The sequence below is a fragment of the Lissotriton vulgaris genome, chromosome 1_1, assembly GCF_964263255.1.
Source record: "Lissotriton vulgaris chromosome 1_1, aLisVul1.2, whole genome shotgun sequence".
Taxonomy (NCBI): Eukaryota; Metazoa; Chordata; class Amphibia; order Caudata; family Salamandridae; genus Lissotriton; species Lissotriton vulgaris.
The window spans coordinates 354,268,140-354,293,757 of record NC_141685.1 but is presented as its reverse complement, the minus strand read 5'-3'; the positions used below and the strand labels follow the sequence as shown (position 1 = coordinate 354,293,757).

The following is a 25,618-nucleotide window of genomic DNA, read 5'->3' as shown; positions in this document are numbered from 1 at the left end:
CGATTGGAGAGCACGCATGAAGCAATAAGTCAACAGGTGCGTGTTGAAACAGTGGCTACCAGGGTTAGCCTGATTACTTAGTGGTAATCTTGATTACTCTTAGAACAACTCATTCTATTCTCATTCATTACTTATGAGGGAAATCCCACCTCGAGACAGTAACTCCAAAGTAAATGCTGAAAATATAAGGCCTATCCATCCTGCTTGCAGCATAAAGAGCTGGGATTCCTAGAATTCCTTCTGACATAACCAAGCGAAAACCCAAGGTGAATCCCAGCTAAGGAGGGTCTTAATGGATCTTAATGACTTGGTATTCTAGTTTAGCTTGACACACTTGTTTCTGTTTTGTTGAGTAGGACTAGGAATAGTGACCATTACTGCTAAGTAATTGGGACATCACCTTTGCATCCTTCATCCATGTCCAGGTAATTATGAGGAATGCCAAAGCCTTAATCTAGACTTCAATGTCAAGAACCAGAACCTCCCAAGGGACCCTACACCGAAATGATAACGCTGCAAAAACAAAACACAACCAAGTACACCAAAATCTTTGCTAGAAGTCACAACCCCACAGGGCTTTGCAAAAAGTGGAAAGGAGGTCCAAAGACATCTCTCAAGAAATACCAGCCAAAAGAACCAAGAAACTCTTACTCAGAGCACAAAGAACTGTCCAAGAGACTCAAAAAGGGAAAAGCTAACAGGCAATGACAGCCGACAGGGAAACAACCTCAGGCCTCATCTCAAGGTTGCAGGTTGTTAGGACTAATAGGATGTGCTGTGATTCGCTCTTTGATGATATGTAGTAATTGTGGCAGTAGAAGGTCTGTGGTAATTGGTGCTGCCCTACTTCTGGTTGAGAAGGTAATGTAAAATTGACCACTGACCACTGCCTTTTTATAGGTAATTGAAAAGGGGGTTTCACTTAATAAAACAAAAATGACATGGATGGCATCCATGAATAAGCCACTGGTAATTTCTCCTGACTGCATTCCAGCCCATTTTGTACTTACTGAGCCACAAGCACCAACCATAAGCAAATCAGCCTTGGTTTGGTTCCAATCACAGCAGTCTGGCCTGACTTACTAACCTGCATCCCGTATAAATGAGAGTTTCACGTGCTGCTAAGTCAGAAGTCTATAGACCTGACTTCCCAACCCGCAATAGGCCCTGAGGTTTTAGATACATTGTGACACTTGATACTTAAAGGAGACTTCATCCACAAGCAGTTAAGACCTGTTCATTGGTTATTTTTGATGCAGGTTACTTGCACGTGAGATGCAAACCTTTGCACCCGTAGACTAAATCAAGTCCACACTCTCTCGCATGTGCTGTTGTTACACTACCAACTGTTATGCTGCCAGTTAATGTTTCCAAAACAAGCAGAACATTTAATGCAAATGTTACTTTGAAGTCAATGCGAGATCAATAGTCATCAGATGAGTACCCAAGATTCGCCCTGGGGTTAGTGATGTGCTAGTCTTTTCACGTGTTTGAATATTCAATCAATGTATTATTTAATGAAATGACTTTATTTCTAAAATGCACAGAGAATATAAAGATAAAAAGACAAGTACTTGCCTACAGCCGGACCACGAAACCCCTAACAACAGAGATAAGTCTTCAGCACCTTAGAAAAGACCTGTGACTGTAAACATTTCTATGACAGCTGGATAACTTGTTAGAAAGTTTAGGGGCCAGGTGTCAGAAAGAGACACCTCCTGTGCAAGCTCTCTTCATCTGGAGGAACCACAGCAAGTTCCGATTTTCAGAGCAAAGTGCTTGGAGAACAACATATGGGTGATACATAGGTATCTAAGATGGAGCCTTTGTTCAGCTGCCATCTTATCAAGAAGCTTCTGAGACATGGTTGGATTTCCAAAGTTTGCAGGGTGTGTTTATTGCAAAATTCTGAGCCTATTGAAGAATGGCCACCAGAGTGGGTGGCAGGTCAAGGTACAGACCATTGTAGTAGTCGATTGCAGAGAAGACAGGTGCTGCAACTACAGATGCTTGACCTATATAATGGAGAAAGAAACAATGTATTCTTGTTAGAACTGGGGTCTCTAGTTGGCAGAGGTAGGTGCCACTGTCCAAATAGGGACCCTTGCTTCTAGTCAGGGTAAAGAGGAAACACTCTTCAGATAGCCCCTGCTCACCCCCTTGGTAGCTTGGCACAGGCAGTCAGGCTTATTGAAGGCAATGTGCAAAGTATGTGTACCAACACTCACAGTAACACAGTAACACAATGAAAACATCACAAACTGACTCCACAACAGTGTAGAAAGATACAGGTATTTTTAATCTAAACTACACAAGACCAAAACGACTAAAATCCAACATACACAGTTCAAGAATATGGTTGCAAAAGAGTTCTTAAGGTTGCATTAAAATTGTTCTCAGTTGCGTCACGCTTTAGCCAACACGGGCTGCGAAAGCGCCCTGTTCAAGGTTGCGGTTACTTCGCATTTTACCTTGTCAGGATTGCTGATTTACCGTCCACCTGGTAGCTCAGTGGCATTTCGAGAGGCTCTTCCTGAGGCGGTTAGTTCACTAGCAGTAGGGTCTGCCAATTTTTCTATCATTGGTGACTTGAATCTCCATTTTGACACTCTGTGTCTTTCTTCTGTGGGAGGGATGGTGGTGGACCTTGAGGCCCTTCAATTGTTCCAGCTGGTCTCGGACCCCACTCATAGTGGTGGCCACATTCTGGACCCCTTTTTCTCTAACTTAGAAGGGGTTACAGTGGCCCCCCCTCCCCCTGACCTGGTCAGACCACTCACTCGTGACCATTTACTGTCCTCTTGAAGAAGCCCCACTTAAGGTGCCACTGCGAGCCATGCCCAGACGGCGCTGGAGCAAATTAAAGGCGGAAGATCTCCATCGCCTTCTCACTGACGATCCACTGGGTGCAGCGGAGAACGTGGAGTCTGGTTATGACCATTTCTGCGGATGGGTAACCAGGGCCCTCGACTCCCTTATCCCGATGGTTTCCAGTAAGTGTGGCTCCCGCGCCCCTAGCCCCTGGTATGATGGCAATCTGAGGGCTCTGAAAAGTGTCTGCAGACGTGCAGAGAGAGACTGGAGGAAGAGGTATGACAGCAGCAAAAAAACCCTGTATATGGCTGCGGTCAAGTCTTATCACCGTGCGGTTTGTAGAACCCAGGCTGAATACTACGCTCTGGAGTTTCGCAATAGTGGGAACCCTGTTAAAACCATCTTTAAGGCCCTTAAAGACCTTGTGGCAAGGAAGCCGGCCGGTAACTCCATCAGCTCCAATACTCATTGTGAAGCGCTGGCGGCTTTCTTCCTGGAGAAGGTCCAGACCATATATAGGGCCTTCCCCCCTCCACTGCACAAACCAGTAAGGGGCCACCCATCCTGCCGGATCAGGTGGTGCTAGACTCTCTCCCCTCTCTCTCTTTGGAGTCTTACACGGCCTTGGCTCTCCGAGTTAAGTCTGGGTCGCCGGACGACCCGCTCAAGCCACCAATGTTCAGAGACCAGTTTTTTGCTCGCCCGGTTTGCGACTTAATCAACACGTCACTATCGTCAGGCCAGGTGCCTTTGAAATGGAAGCATGCGGTAGTAATGCCCATTTTGAAAAAACCATCTCTCGACCCTACAAAATCGGAGAACTACCGCCCGATTTCGCTTCTCCCGTGGCCAGCCAAACTCGCGGAGGCGCATGTTAACACCGCCCTCACTGGTCATCTGTCGCGTGCCAGCATTCTGGACGATACCCAGAATGGTTTTCGGGCTGGCCACAGTACGGAGACAGCACTGCTATCTATGGTCGAGCACCTGCGGGTAGTTCTGGATGCAGGTCAAACGGCGGCGCTTGTTTTGTTAGACCTAAGCGCCGCCTTTGACACGGTCTCCCATGATATTCTCCTGCAACGTCTTGAGGAGATAGGGGTGATCGGCACTGCACACCAGTGGTTCTGTTCGTTTCTCAGGGATCGTTCCTTCTGTGTGGCGTCCTCGCCCTACCAGTCCAAATGTCATCCTCTGTCTCTTGGGGTCCCACAGGGTTCCTCACTGAGCCCCACGTTGTTTAACATCTACGTGAGGCCGCTGGCTGAGGTTGTGAAGCTCTGTGGTATGACCATGGTGTCGTACGCAGATGACACCCAGCTAGCGGTCACGATCAGCGGGGACTCTGGGGTGGATGCCCCAAGATTCAGAGAAGGACTCAGGGCGGTGGCTGGTTGGATGACGTCCAACTGTCTCCAACTAAATGCCAAAAAAACGGAGGTGATGATCTTTGGGAAGCGGACGGACCTATGGGGAGATACTTGGTGGCCCTCTGAGCTGGGGCCGACCCCCACTCCGGTTGCGGAGATCAAAAACCTTGGTGTTTGGCCGGACCCTTCCCTCAACTTCGTTGGCCACACCAAAAGGACGGCGGCGTGCTGCTTCGGCATCTTACGCAATCTGCGCCCTGCCCTTAAATACTTTGATGCCGCAACTCGTCAATTGGTGGTGCAAGCAACGGTTTTGGCTCGGTTGGACTATGCCAGCTCCCTTTTTATAGGATTAAACCAGGCCGAGTTAACCCGACTTCAAAGAGTGCAGAACGCTGCGGCCAGAGCGATCGTAGGTCTTCCTAGGTTTTGCTCGGCCGGTCCATCTTTGCGAGCCTTGCATTGGTTACCCGTTAGGCAGCGGATCCACTTTAAAGTTTTGTGCCTTTCCTTCAAGATCCTGAAGGGCTTATCCCCTCCCTTACTGCGCCAACTTTTGCGCCCTTATATCCCGGGCCGCATTCTGCGATCGCTGGACCAAGAATTAGCGGTAGCCCCTCGGTTCAAACTCAGTCGAGTGGGGGGTCGCTCTTTTAAGGTGCGGGCAGCCGCACTCTGGAACGCTCTCCCTTTGAAACTCCGGACCCTTGGTGACCTGCTTTCCTTCCGCAAGGCCGCTAAAACCCATTTATTTTCTGAGCTTTGTTAAATCCTTCACTCCTCAATTTCTTAATAATAATTTCTGTTCCCTTGTTGTGTTGTGTTCGCCACCTTGTCGGTGCGCCGGGACGCTCCTTCGCTGGAGCAGCCGTGCGCAATATAAATAGCACTAACATAACATAACATAACATAACATAACTACCTTTAGTTGCGACAAAAGTTCCAAGTGAAAAGCTGTAGTGGTGAAAAGCAAGCGATGCGTCACTCCTGAGACCCTGGGGAGGCGATGCGACAACCCCGCTCGATGTAGTCGGTGTGTTGCGGTGACTCCGGTCTGTATGGGGAGGGATGTGATACCTTGCTTGTATTCCGGTGCACAGGTTTCGGTGAAAGCGGCTCACAATAGGTACGATGGGATGATCTTCGGGGCGGCGACGATCTCCTGTGCAGCGACGATGCGCGGCTCAGCATCGATCTTCTACTCTCGCGGCCCCTCGATGCGATGGCTCTACGAAAACTCTTGCAGCGATATGATGCGGTCCGCAAGCAAGCGGTGTGACGATCTCACCCAGTGACGACAGGCTCTGCGACGATACTCGCAGCAATGGTAATCTTCCCGCACCAGACTGGTGCAAACGATGGATGCGACGACTCTGGCAGCGGCAACAGGTGCTGCGATGATCTTGGCCTTCGCAGTAGCGGGAATTTCCTCGCACTGACGGGGATGCGCTCTGCAAGCGAGCGATGCGATAAAACTTGCAGAAAGTCTTTAAAATCTTGGTTTCCAGGTTCCCAACACAGGTACAACTTCCAGAGGCATCACAACTGGCCCAAGCACTCTAGGAAGGACAGAACTCTGTCAGCAGAGTTCAGGGAAGCTGGGGGTGAAGTTCTTTTGTTCCTGGGACTTCTTAACAGGGAGCCAGCTCTTCTCAGGCCCTTGGAGATTCCTTCAAGCAAGGGGACACAGCACAAAGCAAAGTCCTTCCCCTCTCCTTGGCAGCAAAGCAACTGCAGGTCAGACCAGCAAAGCAACAGCAAGACAGTCTTCCTTCTTCAATCTTCCAGCTTTCTCCTTGGCAGAGGTTCCTTCTTGATTCCAGGATGATCTAATTTTCTGTAGTCTGGGATCCTGTACTTATACCCCAAAAAGTATTTGTTCCCTTTGTGCAGGAGGGCTCTGAGCCCGGTCTGAAGCAGTTCTGGGTGTTCCTTGAGCACTTTGTTTTCCTGACCTCTCCTTTCCTTTCAGAGAGAGGGGCAGGGTTGGCAACCGCCCAGCAGAAGGTGGAGCCAGCATTGTCGAAGGCAGGCACAGCCCTATTCAGGCCCAGGTGCAACCCCCTCCCACCACTCTAGATGCAGATGGAGCTATTCAGCCCGGGGATGACCCACTCAGCCTCTGGGAGCCACCCAGCCCCTGTCACTTACAAACCAGACAGTCAATTCACAAACAGGCCAATGCACACAGAAAGGTCAGACAAGAGAACAGCAACTTTCTAAAAGTGCTATTGTCAAACACAGGATTTAAAAACAACCTTTCCTAAAAGATGTGTTATTAAATTCTGAGTTCAGGGATACCAGACTTTTATGTCCTACCTTGCTCCTATGGAAAGATATGCTGGTAGCCACTGTAGCCAGTATTCCCCATGATAGCCTATGGGCAAGGTAGCTTTACAATAGTGAAAAATGAAAATAGCTGTCATTCACTACCAGAGCATGTCACCTGCACTAGTACATGCTCTACCTTTCACATACACTGCAACCTGCCCAAGGGGGTAACTTGGGCCTTCCATGGGGGTGACTAATGTGCACAGAAAGGGAAGGGTTAGGCCTGGTCAGTGGGGACACTGACCAGGAGGACATGGCATTTCACAGACTGCAGACAGGCACTGCAGTGGCAGGCCTGAGACACCATTTTAGGGCTACTCATGTGGGTGGCACAATCAGTGCTACAAGCCAACTAGTAGCATTTGTATCATCAGCACTGGCACACTCAGTGCACTTTACTAGGGACTTCTTGGTGATTCAAATATGCCAATCATGGATAACCAATTTGTGGAGAAGCGTGGCTCAATGGCTAGAGCGGCATACCCTGATGCAGAGGTCTGGCCCGGGACCAGGGTTCAATTCCCGCCTCGGTGGCTCTTGGACTCAATCTCCCCGGACCTGATAATTCTCGCCTTGGTGCCTAGTCTAATCATAGGTCACACTCTGTGACTCTGGGCAATAGCTTGCTTAATCTCCACAACGGCCCCAGCAGCGCTTGGATGCCTGGCTTCACCTTGGGGGTGCCCAGGAGTGGACATGTCACAGGAAAGCCAGGAAGGGTTCCACAGCGGTATCAATACAGCGCTACGAGACCTCCGGGTAGAAGTGCGCTATATAAATACAAACACACACACACATAATAACAATTTACACAGGGAGCCCTTGCACTTTGTCACTGATCAGCAGTGGCAAAGTGCCCAAAGCATCTAAACCAGCAAAAACGAAATCCAGCACAGTGCCAAAAATACAGGAGACCGAGGCAAAAAGACAGGGGAAACCACGCCAAAGATGCCAGGTCTAACCATTCTTAATAGCTAAACCATGAGATACCCACCGTACAGACCTAAATCTATATGGTAACTTCCAGAACTAACAGGGACAGGGGTAGAAAGTACTCTTTGATGTGGAGGACTGAGAGCCCTACACCTGCGGTCTACATTGTTTCCTGGCAAGAAAGGCTCATTCTGACTGGAGCTCAATTTTAGAGCATGTGACCTACCCAGTGTTGCATTACTCCATATACGCTCTCGGCCTCCATTGCCAATATAGGAGCATCGCTATCCGGTGTAATCATGGGGTGACAGTCATCTACATAGGGCAGGGACCTGCATCCAGAAGATAATTTTATATCATATAATGGAATGTCATTTATTCTAAGAAGAATTAGTAACATGGTGGAACGCTGTGGCCCCCATACTGCACAGCCACTTTCTTCAACCTAAAAGGATGTAGTCAAAGGGTCCAATATCACCAGACAAAAGTAATCGAACAAGCTTCACATTGTTCCCGCTTTATCATTCTCCTTTAGTGTCTGAATGGGGCGTGTCGTCATCAATAATATCTTGATCTAATCTCATTCAGTTCATTTTTCATCAGCTAAAATGGCAGGTGCTTGTGTTACCTTGTGGGATGGAGGCAAAAATTCTGCAAACATTCTTGGTATTGGCAGTCCTCTTTCCTAGATCACTATGGTCTTTGGGAGTCAAAAGTCTGTCTCCTGGATCCATCATTGCTCCACGTTGCATCTGAGGGGCGAGCCACACAAGTGGAAGAACGGCCGCTGATGTTGTGAGTTGTTCCAGCGATGGGAAGAATGTCTGCAAGCCAGGACCCTGTGGATAACTTTGAGACTGGTAGTTCTATGGAGGCCACCGTGTTTTAGCAAATGATCTTAAATCACATTTAGGATATCTAGCAATGTGTTCGACCTGGAGCCGGAAAGATTGAGATACGACTCCGCTTGGCGTCTGCTGACCTCTTTGTTGTTCCAAAAATGTGCCGCTGGTGTGGGTTGACAGGAGTGATGGTGGCTCCATGGTGAACACTGGTTACCGCATAGCTACTTGTAGCAAAGTAGTTATTACATGGTCTGCTTGTCTCAGCAGTTGCAACTCTTGCTATGTAGCCTCCCTTGATTACTTCATATCTTACTAAACCTGAATTGTAAGTTTGTAATGATTCTTTTGTAACGCGCTCTATCACACAACTGGGGACTGTGCATGTGGTATGTAATATATAAATAAGGCAACTGCATGCAAACACGACAACATATCAACATCTCAAAATCACGACAGCATAGCAACACCACATTACACAAACACAAAAAAGTAAAATATAACAAAAATCCACATCACAACAATACAATTATGTTCGTGTTTATTTAGATTGTGTTGTTTTTTGGTGTGCTCTATTTTGTCCTGCTATGTTGTTCCTTTGAACTCTTCAGTAAAATACTGCTACGTTTCTAGCCAAAAGCAACCTTCCTTGACAGTTAAGCGAGTAACAACCACTCAAGCGGATAAGAACCACCTACCACTCTTCAAGAAACCAATCACTCCTACAAAATTGGGAAAATCTGCCTCTTAAATTGACAGTTCCCACGCTCATTTTACGAGTACTGCTGCATAGAACTATTGCCTTATGTATCTTCTAGGAAACACTGCTTAAAATCATTTAGCCAAGCAACCCTTTACTTATTATGAAATGTCTCACAAGGCTTTGTTAATTTTACTGTGCTTTTCTGGCACACTAAAGAACTCTGTACATAAGATATTCATGCTTGCTAGCCCACCACAGAAACAATATAATCTTTCCCACAAAATAATAACTAACTTGCTTTTTGGCTTCAGTTCTCCTTTTGCCGCCAGCATGTCTCCCTTAGCTCGCTTTGCTTTTATTCTTCATTATGATGCATTATTCAGCTTATGATATGTTTGTTAAGATTTTCCCTATGTAACTGTAATTCTGGCAGCCCACTTTATACATTGGCAATTATTTGCATTAATGAAAAAACAGAAGACTAACAGCATGGTGTGTACCATTAACCATATATGGTGATAGCCATGAATGCTCTGGAATTTATTTCAAGTCCTGTATGTTCATGTGCTTTATGCTTGGACGTCATTTAGGGGGCGCCAGATGTTGCAGCTGCGACCCCTGGCTTAACCCCTTGCTACCCCTGGCACTGCCTTTGAGACCCCTGGCCTCGAGGTGGCAACATCAGTGCCAGGAACACAGTGGCAGCTTGTCCTTATGGACGCTAGTTGGAGCTACACTCTTTTTGTATTCTGTCAATTGTTTTATAGAGGTGTGGCGCCGCGGCTAGGGCGACTGACTCCGGAATCAGGGGACCACGGTTCGATCCCCGGCACCGGCGGAAGATTAGCCCAGCACCATGTGACTCTGGGCAATAGATTGCTTAATCTTCCCAACGGCCCCCAGCGCCTAGAGACCCTTACGGGTGATTGCGCGCTTTACAAATGTGGATTATTATTATTATTATTATTATGAGTACACTAATAGTGAATTATATATATATATATATATATATATATATATCATTTTTCACTATTAGTGTTGTAAAAATAGAGTTCAATTACCTGAAAAATGACCCTCTCTGGCAGTTGAGGTATGAAAAAAAATGCTTTTAAATGTATGTTGTGTGCGTGCTTGCGGGTGACAGTGTGTTTATGTGAGAGTGTGTGTAAGTGTGAATGTGTATGTATATGTGTGTGAGTGAAAGTGAAGGTCAAAGGGCCTGTGGTGCCACTTCGCTTCGCCTGCCATTTTGGTGAATTGACGTGCATGGCTCTATGTTTGGATACTTTTGTATTTACAAAATATTGCTATTTTTGTATTTATTTGCTTGGTGGGAGTGTAACTGCAAACTCTTTGTATGACATGCAGGGACAGTAAAGAATTAATAATTAGGAAAAATGGTAAGAAGTTTTACATAATTCATATTTTTTGGGCTGATATGTAGCCATGCCATGACAGTGCGGCCATAACGCAGCCAATTCAGAAATTTTTAGCGACGAAATTTGCAAAGCGTAAACTGTGCCTGATCATGAACGTAGTTTATGTTTTACACCCATTTCACCTACTCAGGGATGATACATTGCAATTGATGAAAGTTGTGCACATAGGAGGATTAGTCTGTCCAATTTCTCTGAACCTAAGATCATAATTACAAGTTCTGCGGATGAGAGTGGGGTATTTTCAACAGCCTATAAGTACCATTATGCCAGGGTGAAGTATTTACTGGATATGGTAAAACCCCCTAATCTGTGTTATATCATCTAGAATTTGCATTTAACACTCCAAATGTGTTGTCATTTTCTGAGCCCTTTCCCTTGACACATTTCAACATATTTGATCTGCCAGATTGAATCAGGGGAAAACGACAATAGAATCAATCCATATCATCATTTTGAATGGTGCACATATTGCATGTAATGTTTGCATGTGCATTCATGTCTTTACACCTCATTAGGCTACTTTTCAAACAGTGTGCCACACAAAATCGATAGCGAGATGGGAGAAATAAGGCAAGAGTTACAATCTTGCAAATCAGTATAAACCAAAAACATAAGTACCTGCACCTGGCCACTGCATTTTATCATATTTGGTGCTTCCTTTTTGGTTAGATATCGCCCACGTTGGGAGGTCTTCCCCAAGGGATGCAGTCCCCTCTCTCACACACGTGTGACATGCTTCATCATAGGGGCGCTCCTCGCAAGCCACGCATGTAGCTCTGCAAGCTCATTTTTAGCTCTTTTTGGGTCAGTTTGTTTGTGTGCACTTTTTCAAGGGATATATGATGTTACAATTGTGTATGTTGTGGAAGTATGTAGGGTCTGTTTCCAGTTCCCGATATCACAACAGGTTAAAAACAATAGAATTAGGGAAAATAGTTTCTTCTCTCCTTACCTATTTACTTTTAATTGGTCAACATGTTTCTGATCGCTTTCGGTGTTTGCGGTCATAGGCATTATTCAGGACCAAAAAGACCCGCAAGTATTTTCTAACCTTAAGCTTTAAGGTAAAAATAAAAGACACTAACTGACCTTTCACATTATCGATTAGATCCTGCTAAAACATAATAATTTATCAAGGTTAAAAATAATATATGACGCTCTATCAAAGAATCTCTGTTCTATTATAGCAGAATAAAATACTTTGTGTGTTTCCCCTTGTAAAGTTATCCATCAGCACCCTCACCCCCCTCATTTGTTCAAACGCTTTTGTAAACATGCTCAGTGATTTCACTACTGCTCACTTATTCACTAATGTTTTTGCCCCATCGAAAGAACGATGCCAATGGCTAATCCTTTCAGGACCTAGCCATTCACAAAGTTTTTTGTAAGTTTGCTGCAGCATTACAAATCAACCAATCTACATTGCAGAGGTTACTCGCACTCAATTAGTAGCTTTGTTAGATGTGCCTGGATCCGAGCTTGGCATCCATCTCTGACTTTAAATGGACTAACGTGGAGTCGTATGTGTTTATATGGGTTACTATGTATGCAGACTAGATGAAGTCAGGAGAATAACACAAGCAAGTCTTAGCAAAAGCTGCCCAAGTCCTGAAGCTGCTTATAGGAGTTCCATATGTGTAGATGACATTGGTAGTGCGCTATTTACACCCTCCTAGCTGAATGTTCTCGTATAGAAACTGAAGCCACCACAATTGAACTAATATTTCTGAAGTAAAAATCTAGAAGCCACACCTCACAATCTAAATCCAAAAAATTGGATTGATGGTTACGGGAAGAGAAGAGAGGAATTTCTTTCTTGAGGGGATAAAACGTCATAAGTATAAGTTGACAGGCTGTCGGATCCACTAGTTCTGGTTTAGGGCAGCCTCTATGGTGGTGAACATCAGAGCGTGAAGATGCTGGAAGCTGATATCTGTGATAGAGATTCCCAGACCAGCCACTAGAATGCCCAGTAGGTATATTCAGATGCGTCACCTGGTCAGAGCTTGCCGCCAGTGAAAACCTGGTGCTCTCCCTGAATCTAGATTGAGTGGGGGAAATGTAAGTATGATGGGAGAACCACCAATTTACTTAGCTGCTTCCACTGAACCAAACTTCAACTGAGGCCTTTTGATTTTAAAAAGGATTAAGATGAAATATATCATAATAAGCATTAACTAAGCCCATATGTTAGTGCTGTGTCCTACTTTGGTAAATGTTTTCGGGAATCTTTGTAACTGTTTTGTTATTTCCTGTTGCTACCTTTCTTTATGTGGTTTTATTGGTCCATATTAGGAGAAGACAGTCACATTTAGCATCTAGATGTGAGAAAATGTATTATATTTACTTTGTATATTGTTATATTTGTATGGCCTTATTCGTGTGCAAAAGTAGTGAACCTGCACCTATCGAAGTACACCTTCAGAAAGGTGCATATATAGTGCATTCCAGGTACTGTGCCTGGAAAGTTGTGCCAAGTGCAGGTTTCCAGGCATACTACTGGGAATGCCATGTGATATCTCCCTGTGGGATCCAACCTCCTCTGTGCAGAATTCTATATCGTGAAAAATTCCACACAACTGAAATGGAACCTCCTGTACACATGTACATTTTTCTCCACGGGGAAGACATATGTTCCAATGGAGAAAATCCTTCCCTACAATTCCCAACAAAATCTGGGGGCGTGATCTTATCCCCTTTCTCGCCCTGTTACCATTTCTAGGGTGGAAAAAGGTTGAATCACATTTCGGGAATTCACAGAAATGTTTATATTTGTGGGCATTTCTAAACTTCCAGGCGCAGCTCCTCCGTGACGGTGGAGAAGCATCGCCCCAATTGTCAAAGTCAGTCACGGAAATATAAAATGATAATAACACAATAAAATAATTGTATTTTTCTGTGACTGGCTATGGATAAGGCATACGTGTGTAGGGAGGGGAGGGAATCGGCCATGACAGGGAGGAGTGGTGGACACATGTCAGTATGGCCGTCCATCTTAGGCAGGGAACAAGTCCTGAAAAAAGAAGTGGGGGGACGCTGTCACCGGAAATGACGTCACAACAGGAAGTGACGTCACGAAAGGTGCCGAGCTCCTCGTCCCAGAGAGGCCAAAGAGTGAAGTTCAGCTGTTTGGCAGGGGGGATGGTGTCCCCTCGGTAAAATAAGTGGGGGGACGCCGTCCACCCGCGTGGTACCCCGACTCGAGCCCTGGTCTTAGGACTCCAAACAGACATATGCACTTCTATTTCTCCAACCCAAATGTGTTGCACTGCTGGGTTGGAGAAAAGCCACAGGGTCCCAGGCGCTGTCTGACCGGCAGACCAGGCTGCTCAGACCAATACTGGTGCTGTTCACAAAGCATGAGAGCAGCGTCTGGATTCGGTGGGGAGCCTGTGCTTTCCCAGTGACTGCCCAAGAGAAGAACCGTGGCGGCGGCCGTCGGAGGCAGGGGCAGGTACTTTTTTAAAATTATTATTATTATACTCTAAATTCCCCATTCCCCCTGTCTGTTCCATCCCACCCCCGCCTTTCCCCCCCTGCCTTCCCCCCCCTCTCCCCTTACACCCACCCACCTTTGTTTTGCAGCGGCCGCGACTGCAAACTTCCAAGAAAAAACAATGGGGCATATTACCAAGCAATAGCGATAATCGCTATTGCTTGGTTAGCGGGAAAAAAATATCGCAGAGCACCAAGGATTTTTACCGCTGAGATACCTTGATATTATCAAGGTTTATCTCAAAAGCAGTAAAAATCCTGCTAAATGCATGAATATCGCTGAAAAATCAGCGATATTCATGCATTATTGTGACAATGCTCTTAGCCATGTTATCCACCTTCCATTGGATAACATGGCTAAGAACTGCTTTTAGCAGGCGTTAGCTTTTGGAGATATTCGCGCTTAGCGCGAATATTTCCAAAAGTTGTTAATAGGAGTTAGAGATGTTAGCGACTGTTTTCAGTCGCTAACATCTTGGCACGCCCACTTTGCATGTCATTAGCGATAATTATCGCTGACATGCAAAGTGGGCCCCTAAATGCCCGCTATCGCCTACCAGCTGTTGCTAACTGGTGTTAGCGACAGCTTGGTAATAGGGCGATAAAATTATCGCCGCATTAGCGGGAAAAAGTCCCGCTAATGCGGCGATAATGCCCTTGGTAATATGCCCCAATGCCTTTGAACTCCAATTACCTCCCCTTGAAGGAGATTTACAACTGAAGAATTTTTGCGGTGATGCAGGAGGAATCAGCTGTAGTAAATCCATTTACGCCTGCCAAGAATCCTTTTGTGATATCCTGACAGGCGTAATTTGAGGTAATTTTGGCTGTGGATGTAATTTTTCCTGTCAACATATATTTATGGCCCAACATACGTAGCTGAGGAGGCCCATTGCGTTTCATGGAAGAGCTTGATGCTTTTACATTCAAGAGTGAGCAGCTCGCCTGTTGTGTTTGTCATTATGGAGAGCACGCAATGTTGACGTGCTGCATATGCTATTAGTTATGCAACACTACGGTAATTGTGTGGACTAGAAGGATGAGTTGTATGTATATTTAGCTTTGTGTTACTTTTTAGGAGTTCTGAACTTCCTGGGATGAATGCTTAAGTAGTTCAAATTCTTTTGGGGCACTTGTTTAATGTTGCTACAGCCAAGTGGTCGTGGCCTACTTTCGGAGTGTTGATTGGTGTACTGCCTCTTGCTGTTCTGATAATCTTGCCGGTGGGACTGTTCATTTTCCGCACAGGCCTCTTACCAGGTGGACATGACATAATAGTGCAGATCTCCCCTGAGGACAGATGTTTGTGCTCGGTTTGGCTGTCCTTTGGCCGAGGTTGTGTTCTGTGTGTGGTACCGCGTTGCTGTGGTCAGTTAATTGTTGGTGTGTTTATATTATTAATTTTAAGTTCTAGCCTATTGGTGGTTTTCTCCGTAGCTTTCTTGATGCTATGTCCCAGTGTGTGTTGAGAGGAATACTTTATTCTGTTGTTTATGTCGACCATTTTCTTAGATGTTTTTATTTTGCAAAAAAGGAAGGTGCTACAGACATGGAGTTTCACATTTAGCCTTAGAGCATGTGCAGAGACCGACACCAACATAGATACTTGTTTAAACCTTTCCTGTGCACATAACATAACGTGTATTTGTAAAGCGCAGGTTCACCCAAGGGTATCTTGGTGCTGAATAACAGATGTTTATTGTTACCCAACTCAATGGTTCTCATTTTATCAACCTTGGAAGGATGAAAGGCTGGGTAGACCTGCTGGGATTAGAGCCCGTGCCCATGAGGTTGAACACGGGCACCTCTAGTGGAGCCCTGGATAAGTTGGCTCTGGGTGGCACTGTGTTGTGTATCTAAGGGAGCACTGGATCCTGTGCACCAGGAGGTCATATGGTGATAAAGGGGTGGTGTGCCTCTAGGGAACACTGTGTATGTGGACTCTGGGTAGCACTGTGTTGTTTCACTAAAGGAGCACTGGCTATGGTGTGTGAGGCGAACATGGGTGGTGTGCCTCCAGGGAGCACTGGATATGTTGGCTCTGGGTGGCACTGTGTTGTGTATCTGAGGGAGCACAGGATGCTATGCACCAGGAGAGAACTGGCTGTGGCGCATGAGGTGAACACAGTGTAGTGTGACTCCAAAGAGCACTGTGTATGTTGGCTCTGGGAAACACCGTGTTGTGTGTTTAAGGCACCAGGAGAACGCTAGCTGTGGTGCATATGTTGATAAATGGGTGGTGTGCCTCCACGGAACACTGTGTATGTGGACTCTGGGTAGCACCGTGTTGTTTCCCTAAGGGAGCACTGGCTATGGTGTGCCTCCATGGAGCACTGGATATGTTGGCTCTGGGTGGCACTGTGCTGTGTGTTTAAGGGAGCTTTGGATGCTGTGCACCATGGGAGCACTGGCTGTGTTGCATGAGGTGAACCCTGGGTAGTGTGCCTCCAGTGAGCACTGTTTATGTGGACTCTGGGTAACACTAGTTTGTGTGTCTAAGGGAGCAGGGGGTGCTGTGCACCTGGAGAGCACTGGGTGCTGTGCACCTGGAGAGCACTGGGTGTGGTGCATGAGGTGAACATTGAGCGGTGTTCCTTCAGGGAGCACTGTGTATGTGGACACTGGGTTGCACTGTGTTGTGTGTCTAATGGAGCACTGGATCCTATGCACCAGAAGAGCACTGGTTGTGGTGCATGAGGTGAAAACGGGGGTGTGCTGCAAGGAGCACTGTGCATGTGGACTCTGGGTAGCACTGTATTGTGTATCCAAGGGTACACTGTATCCTGTGCACCAGGAGAGCACTGACTGTGGTGCATAAGGTGATCAGTGGGCCGCTTGCCTCCAGGGAGCACTGTGTATGTGGACTCTGGGTAGCACTGTGTTGTGTGTCTAACGGAGCACTGGCAATGGTGTGTGAGGTGAACCCGGCTGGTGTGCTTCCAGGGAGCACTGTGTATGTGGACTCTGAATAGCACTGTGTTGTGTGTCTAAGGGAGAACTGGGTGCTGTGCGCCAGGAGAGCACTGGCAGTGTTGCATGAGGTGAACAGTAGGCGGTGCGCCTCCATGGAGCACTGTGTATGTGTACTCTGGTAGCACTGTGTTGTGTATCTAAGGGAGCACTGGATCATGTGCACAAAGAGAGCACTGGCAGTGGTGCAACTGGACAGAGTGCCTCCAGGGGGCATTGTGTATGTGGACTCTGAGTAGCACTGTGTTATGTGAGAACTGGATCCTGCATGCCAGTAGAGCACTGGCTGCTGTGCATGAAGTGAACACAGGGTGGTGTGTCTATCTACAGAGCACTATCTTTGTGAACTCTGGGTAGCACTGTGTTTCGTAGCTAAGGGAGCACTGGATGCTGTGCACCAGGAGAACACTAGCTGTGGTGCATATGGTGATAAATGGGTGGTGTGCCTCCAGGGAGCTCTGTGTATGTGGACTTTGGGTAGCACTGGGTAGTGTGTCTAAAGAACTGGGTGCTGTGCACCAAGGGAGTGCTGGCTGTGGTGCATGAGGTGGCCACTGGGTAGTGTGCCTCCAGGGAGCACTGGATCCTGTGCACCAGGAGAGCACTGGCTGTGGTGCATGAGGTGGACACTGGGTGTTGTGCCTCCAGGGAGCACTGGATCCTGTGCACCAGGAGAGCACTGGCTGTGGTGCATGAGGTGGACACTGGGGGGTGTGCCTTCAGGGAGCACTGGATCCTGTGCACCAGGAGAGCACTGGCTGTGGTGCATGAGGTGGACACTGGGTGGTGTGCCTCCAGGGAGCACTGGATCCTGTGCACCAGGAGAGCACTGGCTGTGGTGCATGAGGTGAACACTGGGCGTTGGGCCTCCAGGGAGCACTGGATCCTGTGCACCAGGAGAGCACTGGCTGTGGTGCATGAGGTGGACACTGGGGGGTGTGCCTTCAGGGAGCACTGGATCCTGTGCACCAGGAGAGCACTGGCTGTGGTGCATGAGGTGGACACTGGGTGGTGTGCCTCCAGGGAGCACTGGATCCTGTGCACCAGGAGAGCACTGGCTGTGGTGCATGAGGTGAACACTGGGCGGTGTGCCTCCAGGGAGCACTGGATCCCTTGCACCAGCAGAGCACTGGCTGTGGTGCCTGAGGTGGACACTGGGTGATGCGCCTCCAGGGAGCACTGGATCCTGTGCACCAGGAGAGCACTGGCTGTGGTGCATGAGGTGGACACTGGGCGGTGTGCCTCCAGGGCGCACTGGATCCTGTGCACCAGGAGAGCACTGGCTGTGGTGCATGAGGTGGAGACTGGGCGGTGTGCCTCCAGGGAGCACTGGATCCTGTGCACCAGGAGAGCACTGGCTGTGGTGCATGAGGTGGACACCGGGCGGTGTGCCTCCAGGGAGCCCTGGATCCTGTGCACCAGGAGAGCTCTGGCTGTGGTGCATGAGGTGGACACTGGGTGGTGTGCCTCCAGGGAGCACTGGATCCTGTGCACCAGGAGAGCACTGGCTGTGGTGCATGAGGTGAACACTGGGCGGTGTGCCTCCAGAGAGCACTGGATCCCTTGCACCAGCAGAGCACTAGCTGTGGTGCATGAGGTGGACACTGGGTGGTGTGCCTCCAGGGAGCACTGGATCCTGTGCACCAGGAGAGCACTGGCTGTGGTCCATGAGGTGAACACTGGGCGGTGTGCCTCCAGAGAGCACTGGATCCCTTGCACCAGCAGAGCACTAGCTGTGGTGCATGAGGTGGACACTGGGTGGTGTGCCTCCAGGGAGCACTGGATCCTGTGCACCAGGAGAGCACTGGCTGTGGTGCATGAGGTGGACACTGGGTGGTGTGCCTCCAGGGAGCACTGGATCCTGTGCACCAGGAGAGCACTGGCTGTGGTGCATGAGGTGAACACTGGGCGTTGGGCCTCCAGGGAGCACTGGATCCTGTGCACCAGGAGAGCACTGGCTGTGGTGCATGAGGTGGACACTGGGGGGTGTGCCTTCAGGGAGCACTGGATCCTGTGCACCAGGAGAGCACTGGCTGTGGTGCATGAGGTGGACACTGGGTGGTGTGCCTCCAGGGAGCACTGGATCCTGTGCACCAGGAGAGCACTGGCTGTGGTGCATGAGGTGAACACTGGGCGGTGTGCCTCCAGGGAGCACTGGATCCTGTGCACCAGGAGAGCTCTGGCTGTGGTGCATGAGGTGGACACTGGGTGGTGTGCCTCCAGGGAGCACTGGATCCTGTGCACCAGGAGAGCACTGGCTGTGGTCCATGAGGTGAACACTGGGCGGTGTGCCTCCAGAGAGCACTGGATCCCTTGCACCAGCAGAGCACTAGCTGTGGTGCATGAGGTGGACACTGGGTGGTGTGCCTCCAGGGAGCACTGGATCCTGTGCACCAGGAGAGCACTGGCTGTGGTCCATGAGGTGAACACTGGGTGGTGTGCCTGCAGGGAGCACTGGATCCTGTGCACCAGGAGAGCACTGGCTGTGGTCCATGAGGTGGACACTGGGTGATGCGCCTCCAGGGAGCACTGGATCCTGTGCACCAGGAGAGCACTGGCTGTGGTGCATGAGGTGGACACTGGGCGGTGTGCCTCCAGGGAGCACTGGATCCTGTGCACCAGGAGAGCACTGGCTGTGGTGCATGAGGTGAACACTGGGCGGTGTGCCTCCAGGGAGTACTGGATCCCTTGCACCAGCAGAGCACTAGCTGTGGTGCATGAGGTGAACACTGGGTGATGCGCCTCCAGGGAGCACTGGATCCTGTGCACTAGGAGAGCACTGGCTGTGGTGCATGAGGTGGACACTGGGCGGTGTGCCTCCTGGGAGCACTGGATCCTGTGCACCACGAGAGCACTTGCTTTGGTGCTTGTGGTGAACCCTGTGTTGTTGCCCGAGATGTGTAATAAACAGTTCAGGGGCATCCGCCCGGTGCAGCCGTCTGACTGGAGAGCATCTAAATGTAGTGCATGTTATGACTGACAACGTCAGCCAGCTTTTGGACTTTTGCTCAGCAGCATTATGCATGCTGAGATTTCTGAGCCTACTCTTAATTGAAAAAGCAAAACCACAAGTTCCAGAATGCAACGCTCTTATGGCTAAGCCCTGTTGAAAGGTGGGGAACTTTGCAGCAAGGTATCCCCATAAGTAGATTTAAAAAACACACTTTTCCTCTGATAATTTGGCATGCTTTTAGTTTTGCTGTTTTTAAAGTTTTCTCTGCCTTTAAATTGTTTCGCAACCTGAGCAAAGAAACTATTTTTAGTAGATCATTATACTACTATGATTTTCTGAAATGCTTCATAGAGAGCATTTCCATGTTACCCTGAACACTAGGAGTTGTATGTAATCATTACCCCCTCATGGGTCCTCCCCGTCCCAGTCCTTACCACGTGAGGCAGTCCTGCCTCCACCCAGCCAATCAAAACGCCAGAAATCCAAAGGTCGAAGGTGACATAAGCCCCTCCCACCCACCGCCATGCCTGTTTTTTTTCTGCTCCGACGGCTGTCGGAACGCTGGTGCTCCCGGTTCCTGCCTCTGTTCCTGTTTGCTTCTGGGTGGTTTGGCGCTGCCGTGAGTATTTCTTTTGCATTTTTAAATGCTTCTGTATGGTCTTTTCATGTTTTTACCGGCGCGGCCGCTCCGGTCCTCCGGCCGGCCACGCTCCTGTTCTGGGGTCAGGATGCTCCCCGTTCATGTGCTGGGCTGGGGCGGGGAGCCCTCCTGGTGTTCTGGCCCCAGGTCGTTCCGGCGCTGGTGCTTTAGTGCAGTGGCCGGCCCCTGCGGCCATGTTCTTCATATGTGGCTGTGGGTGGAGACTGCAGGGCTGCCCTTTTTGTTTATTTTCTGTTCTCACATGTGAGATTGCTGTTTGGGGCAGTGTTTCCTGGAGGTTGCTGGGCACTTCCTTTCAATTCCACCACCAATGTGTGTTGGGTGTTTTCCTGGTGCTCGCTTCGGCAGCATATATACTAGGCTTGGGACGTTGCTGAGTAGATTAGCATGGTCCCTGCACATGGTTGACATGCATATTCGTGAAGCGTTCCATATATGGGGTTTACTCCTTTACTCGCCATGTTTGAGGGGGACTTCCTCTCCGGTGCATCCAATATGCCTCTGGTGTCACGGGCTATCATGTGCTGAGGGTTCAAGTCCTGCCTATGCTGTCAATGTGACTTGGGATGTTCATTTTCATGCTGTGCTTTGGAAATTTGCATTCTCTTTGTCCACGTAGCATCTTTTGCAGTTTTTCTTGGACTGTTTTGCGCTGTCTGCGCTGCTGGTGCTATGCCATCATCTCTTGTTGGTGGGATCGTGGACGTTTTTTCCCTGTTGGGGTATACATTCGGGGATGGTCCATGAGATTTCAGGTGTTTTGTTGCTGGGTCTTTCTCCCTGATTTATTTGCTCCGGCGGGGTTTATTCCCATTTTTTACTGGCCATTTCGTGCTGTCCTGTTGGCTGTACTGGCTGCGGTGTGGCTTGGCATTGCCATGCGGGGTGTTCCTCTCTTTCTGGGGTCACGATTTCGCCTGGCGGTCTTTGTCACCTGGTATCCTCCATTTTTCTTCTTTTTTGCGCCTTCTCCCTCGGTCTTCGGAGGCTTCTTCCCTGGAGGTCCGGGTTGGGCGGTTGGTGGATTCCGCTCTCAAGAGTTCGTATGCTGCTTCTCCTTTTTGGGGTGTGTGCTTGCTCTTTTTCGGTCTGTGCTTTCTTAGGGGTCCCTCCTTCCAGTCCCGGATGGTTGGGTCTTGTCCTCGGCTACCGGAGCGGCGGGGGCTTGTGAGATTTCTCTCTGGCCTGCGTTTTGGTGCTTTGCCATTCCCCTAGTGCCTTGGTCCTATGCCTGCATTTTTTGCACTACGTTTGGTTCCCTGCCTCTGCGGCGCCTGCTGCTGCCCCTGAATGTCAGTCGGATATGTTGTGCCCGGGTGGAGTCTCCGTGGCCTGGTGGTTGCATCTCTTCCTCTTCAGGTTATGTCCGGGCTGTCCCCCTTTTAGGCCATTCTTCTTTGGCGTCGGACAATTTTTTGTCGCTACGCTCTGTGGTGCTGGTTTCGGTGGTGGAGTGGGGCCGGGGGTCCTCTTTCTCTCTGTTACAGGTCCTGGCTCCCGTTGGTCTTTCTGTTCGGCTCTGCCTCCCGGGGCTTTGGTCGGGTTGGTGCGGCTGTGTCCCTTTCGGTTGTGCCCCTTGCAGCCCGGTTTTCCCGTCTTCTTGGTGTATAATTTTGGCTTCCCTAGGTGTGGGAGTCACCTGTTTTTCTCGTTCCCCTCCATCCGGCTGCTCAGAGGTTTGCGGTGGTTGAGTTCCGTTTCCTGTTTTCAGGTGTTTCCTTTCGGTCTCTCTCATGCTCCTCTGGTTTTTTTTTTCCGCGGTGCTGGCTCCTGCTGTGGGGGTTTGCTGGCCTGGTTCCGGTTTCTGGGGTCGTTTTGGGTCTGGCCGTTCCTCGTCTGGTTCCTGTTCGGGGACTTCGGTTCCTCGGGACCAGTTTGACGCTTTGCTGGGGGCTGTTTCTCAGTGCTCGCTTCAGCGGCTTGTATGCTTTCTGTTGAGCATTGCTGGAGGGGGTTGACATGGTCCCTGCGCTAGGTTGACACGCTTTTCATGAGGCGTTCCATTTTTCCGGATCTGTTCTCTGTCCTGTTGGATCTTCTGCGGGTCCTACTGGGTCTCCCTCCTGCCCCGGCTCGGGGTTGGTTTTGTGTCCGGCAGATGGTGGTCGCCTCCTCGGCTGTGGTTCCTTGGGCTCTTGTGCACCTCGTGTCCTTGGTGTTTCTTCCGATGACTTGTTGGGTCCTTTGTCTTGCTGGTTACGAGGCTCTGGTTCCTCTCTCCCCTGGTCTGGTGGCTTTGCTCTCCTGACCTGGTGTGTGGGGTGCATTTCTGCTTTCCTCTCTTCTCTTGTTGTCCTTGGATGCCTGTCCTTGGGTTGGGGGCCCCGTTGGGGTCCTTGGTGGCCGGCTTGTCTGTTGTTCGGGCTGGCGCTCTGGGGGCTCGTTGTTGTTTGGGCCTTCTTGGGGGGTCCCGGTACGTGTCTCTGTTCCTGCGGGCTTCCCTGTCTTGTGTCTGGGCGGCGACTTCTCTGTTGTCTTTCAGAGGGTCTTGAGAGGCATCCCTGTTACGGCGGTTGGTTTCTTTACTGGATTGGTACTCTGGTTGTGCCTTCTTTTGGTGGCTTAGGCCGCTTCCTGCCGTCCTCTGTTTGGTGCTGTCTGGTGCTTGTTTCGATGGGACATGTCCTTTTGTTGGGACATTGCGTAGGTGCTTGGGACTGTGCGCTGGTGCTTGGAATGGCCCTGCGCTGGGTTGTCTTGCTGCTTCGTGTAGCATTCCCTCTGTCTGTTCCTCTGTTCCAGGTCCTTTTGTCTTTGGTTTGGGACTCTTGGTTTGGTCATTTTTGCTTCCCCTCCTGTTGCTCTTCTCCCCCGGTTTTTGTTCCGGGGTGGTCTGTCCTCGGGGGTTGCTCTCTCGTTTCCTTGGCCTTCGGGTTTTCTGTATACCTTCCCTCCTGTTTTTCTCCTCCCGGGCGCTCTGCGGAGGTTTGGGGGGTGTCGGTGTTGTTGGGTTGGCCTTGCTGTTTTTGGTTTCCGCTCCTGCTGTTGCTGTTGGGAGTCGGATTTGTCCAGCCTCCCTTGCCTCCGGCTCTGCTTCTGGGTCCGCAGCTGTCTTTGCCCTGTCTTTGGCGCTTGCTTCTGACTGCCTGTCTCTTGAGCGGCTGTCTTTAGCGTCTTTGGGCTGTTCTTCTGTGGTGGCCTGTGGCATGTGTTGGTCGCGTTGGCCTTCCGCTCTTTGGAGCTGTGATGCACTTTGGGGCTCTTTTGTTTCCTGGTGCTCTTCTCTTGGTCGGAATCCATGGTGGGGTTCCTGTTTCTGTGCTGGTTTCTCCAGCTTGGGTTTGTTGTTGGGGTTTTTCCCCTTCCGCTTTGTCTGCTCGTTGTCGGCGGTTTGTGCTTGTCGGGGCCTGGGGACTTCCTCAGTGGTTGTTGCCCTTTGGTAGGTCGGCTTCTTCGGAGCTTTTGCTTCGTTGCCCGGGCTCTCCTGTTCTCATTTCTTCTTTGGGCCTTGCCTGCTGTTTTGCATGGTCTGCGGTTGCCCCTTTCATGTCCTTGTTAGTGGTGGACGTGTTGTGGTTGTCCACTGCGGTGTTTTTTTTGCTGGCCTTCTCTTCCGCTTGTCGGTTGGGTGGGTTGGGTGCCTTGCTCGTTTTGTTTCCTTCTTTGCAGTTTCTGCAGGTTTGAGTTGTTTTGCGGCTTAGATCGGGCTTTTCTGCCTGTTTCTTCGTGTTTCCTTTTGCGGCTGGAGGTGTTGCTTCCTGTTTTGCCTGCTGTGGGGGTTTCTCCTGTTCCCCTTCTTTGGGTGTTCGCGGGGCTCTTCTGTTTTGCCTCCGATGTTCACTACAGTCTTGGGTTTCTCCTACCCTGTTTGTCTCCTGTGGGTTCTGTGTCTGCTTCCTGTGCTGATGGGGCGGGGTCTCTATCCTGGTGCTTTGTGGGGCGGCCTTTTGGCGGTCCCGTCACACTTTTGTGCAACATTCTCGGCTTGATGTTTTCTTGCCTCTTCTGACGGTTTTTGTTGGCGTCTTGTACGCTGCTGTTCGTCGATGCTTTATTGTTTGAAGTTTTGTACTTTTGCATGGATCCCTGGTGTCCTGCATTTTTTTTCTTCTTGGTTCTCTGCTTGTGAGTTCCTCACGTGGTAAGGACTGGGACGGGGAGGACCCATGAGGGGGTAATGTCTTATTACTTACCGGTAATCTTCATTACCCCGATTAGGGTCCTCCCCGTCCCAGTCCTCTTCCCTCCCTCCCTCCCGCTGTGTTTGTGTCTGAGTCTTGTTGATAACAGGCATGGCGGTGGGTGGGAGGGGCTTATGTCACCTTCGACTTTTGGATTTCTGGCGTTTTGATTGGCTGGGTGGAGGCAGGACTGCCTCACGTGGTAAGGACTGGGACGGGGAGGACCCTAATCGGGGTAATGAAGATTACCGGTAAGTAATAAGACAATCCTTGTCATAGGGTGAGACTCGCTGGACATTCTTAAGGCCATACAGGGCTTCTTGTTTTGTACATGCGCCCCTTCTAATGCAAGGACACTGCATCAGTAATCCCACACCCCTATCTGACGCTATAGGAATTACAAGAACTCGTGATGAGGACACGAGTGCTCTACAAAGACTAAAGTTTTAAAAAAAACTTCCCTGCTGAAGTATGACGCTGGCAGCTCTCCTATGCCTTTCAAAACACCTACAGAGCATATATTTACAAGTTCAAAACTACCCTGATTATCAAATGTGGGCCACTTTTTGTTGCTATCTGATTCGCTAATGGGAGCTGCTTTTATTTTGGTGCCCAGGCCTACAGAGGCATTTTAAGGATTTTGGGGGGCCCTGGTTCAAACGTATTTTGGGGTGCCTTTTTACGGAACAGCTTTTAATTTATGATCCATTTTCAGCTGTTTCATCCCCTTTTTGGCCAAGTCACTAAGAGTCCACAAGCACACCGGTCCAAATTCTAAATGTGTTTCCATTTAATATTCAGGGATAGGGAGGTGTGTTTTCACTATTGCGTAACAGCAGCAGCTCACGAATATTACCTCAAATTGCTGTGACACCCTCCTATTTCTCATACGCGAGGTCCCGTTTTGATGGGAAATATTTTTTTACGGATATTGCATGAAACATAAACACAACACTTCTCTGCAAAATGTCTGTAATAGACACACA

The 25,618-nt window shown here is 49.2% G+C and overlaps 1 protein-coding gene and 1 non-coding gene across 2 annotated transcripts in view; both read left to right on the top strand.

Moving 5' to 3' along the window:
* LOC147747172 (cytosolic carboxypeptidase 6-like) overlaps positions 1-25,618 on the top strand; it is a 1,837,485-nt gene that overhangs the window by 1,421,820 nt on the left and 390,047 nt on the right. The window lies entirely within an intron of this gene.
* LOC147747173 (U6 spliceosomal RNA) lies at positions 20,844-20,950 on the top strand. Its single transcript, XR_015300354.1, has one exon. It is a non-coding gene; the product is annotated as a U6 spliceosomal RNA (small nuclear RNA).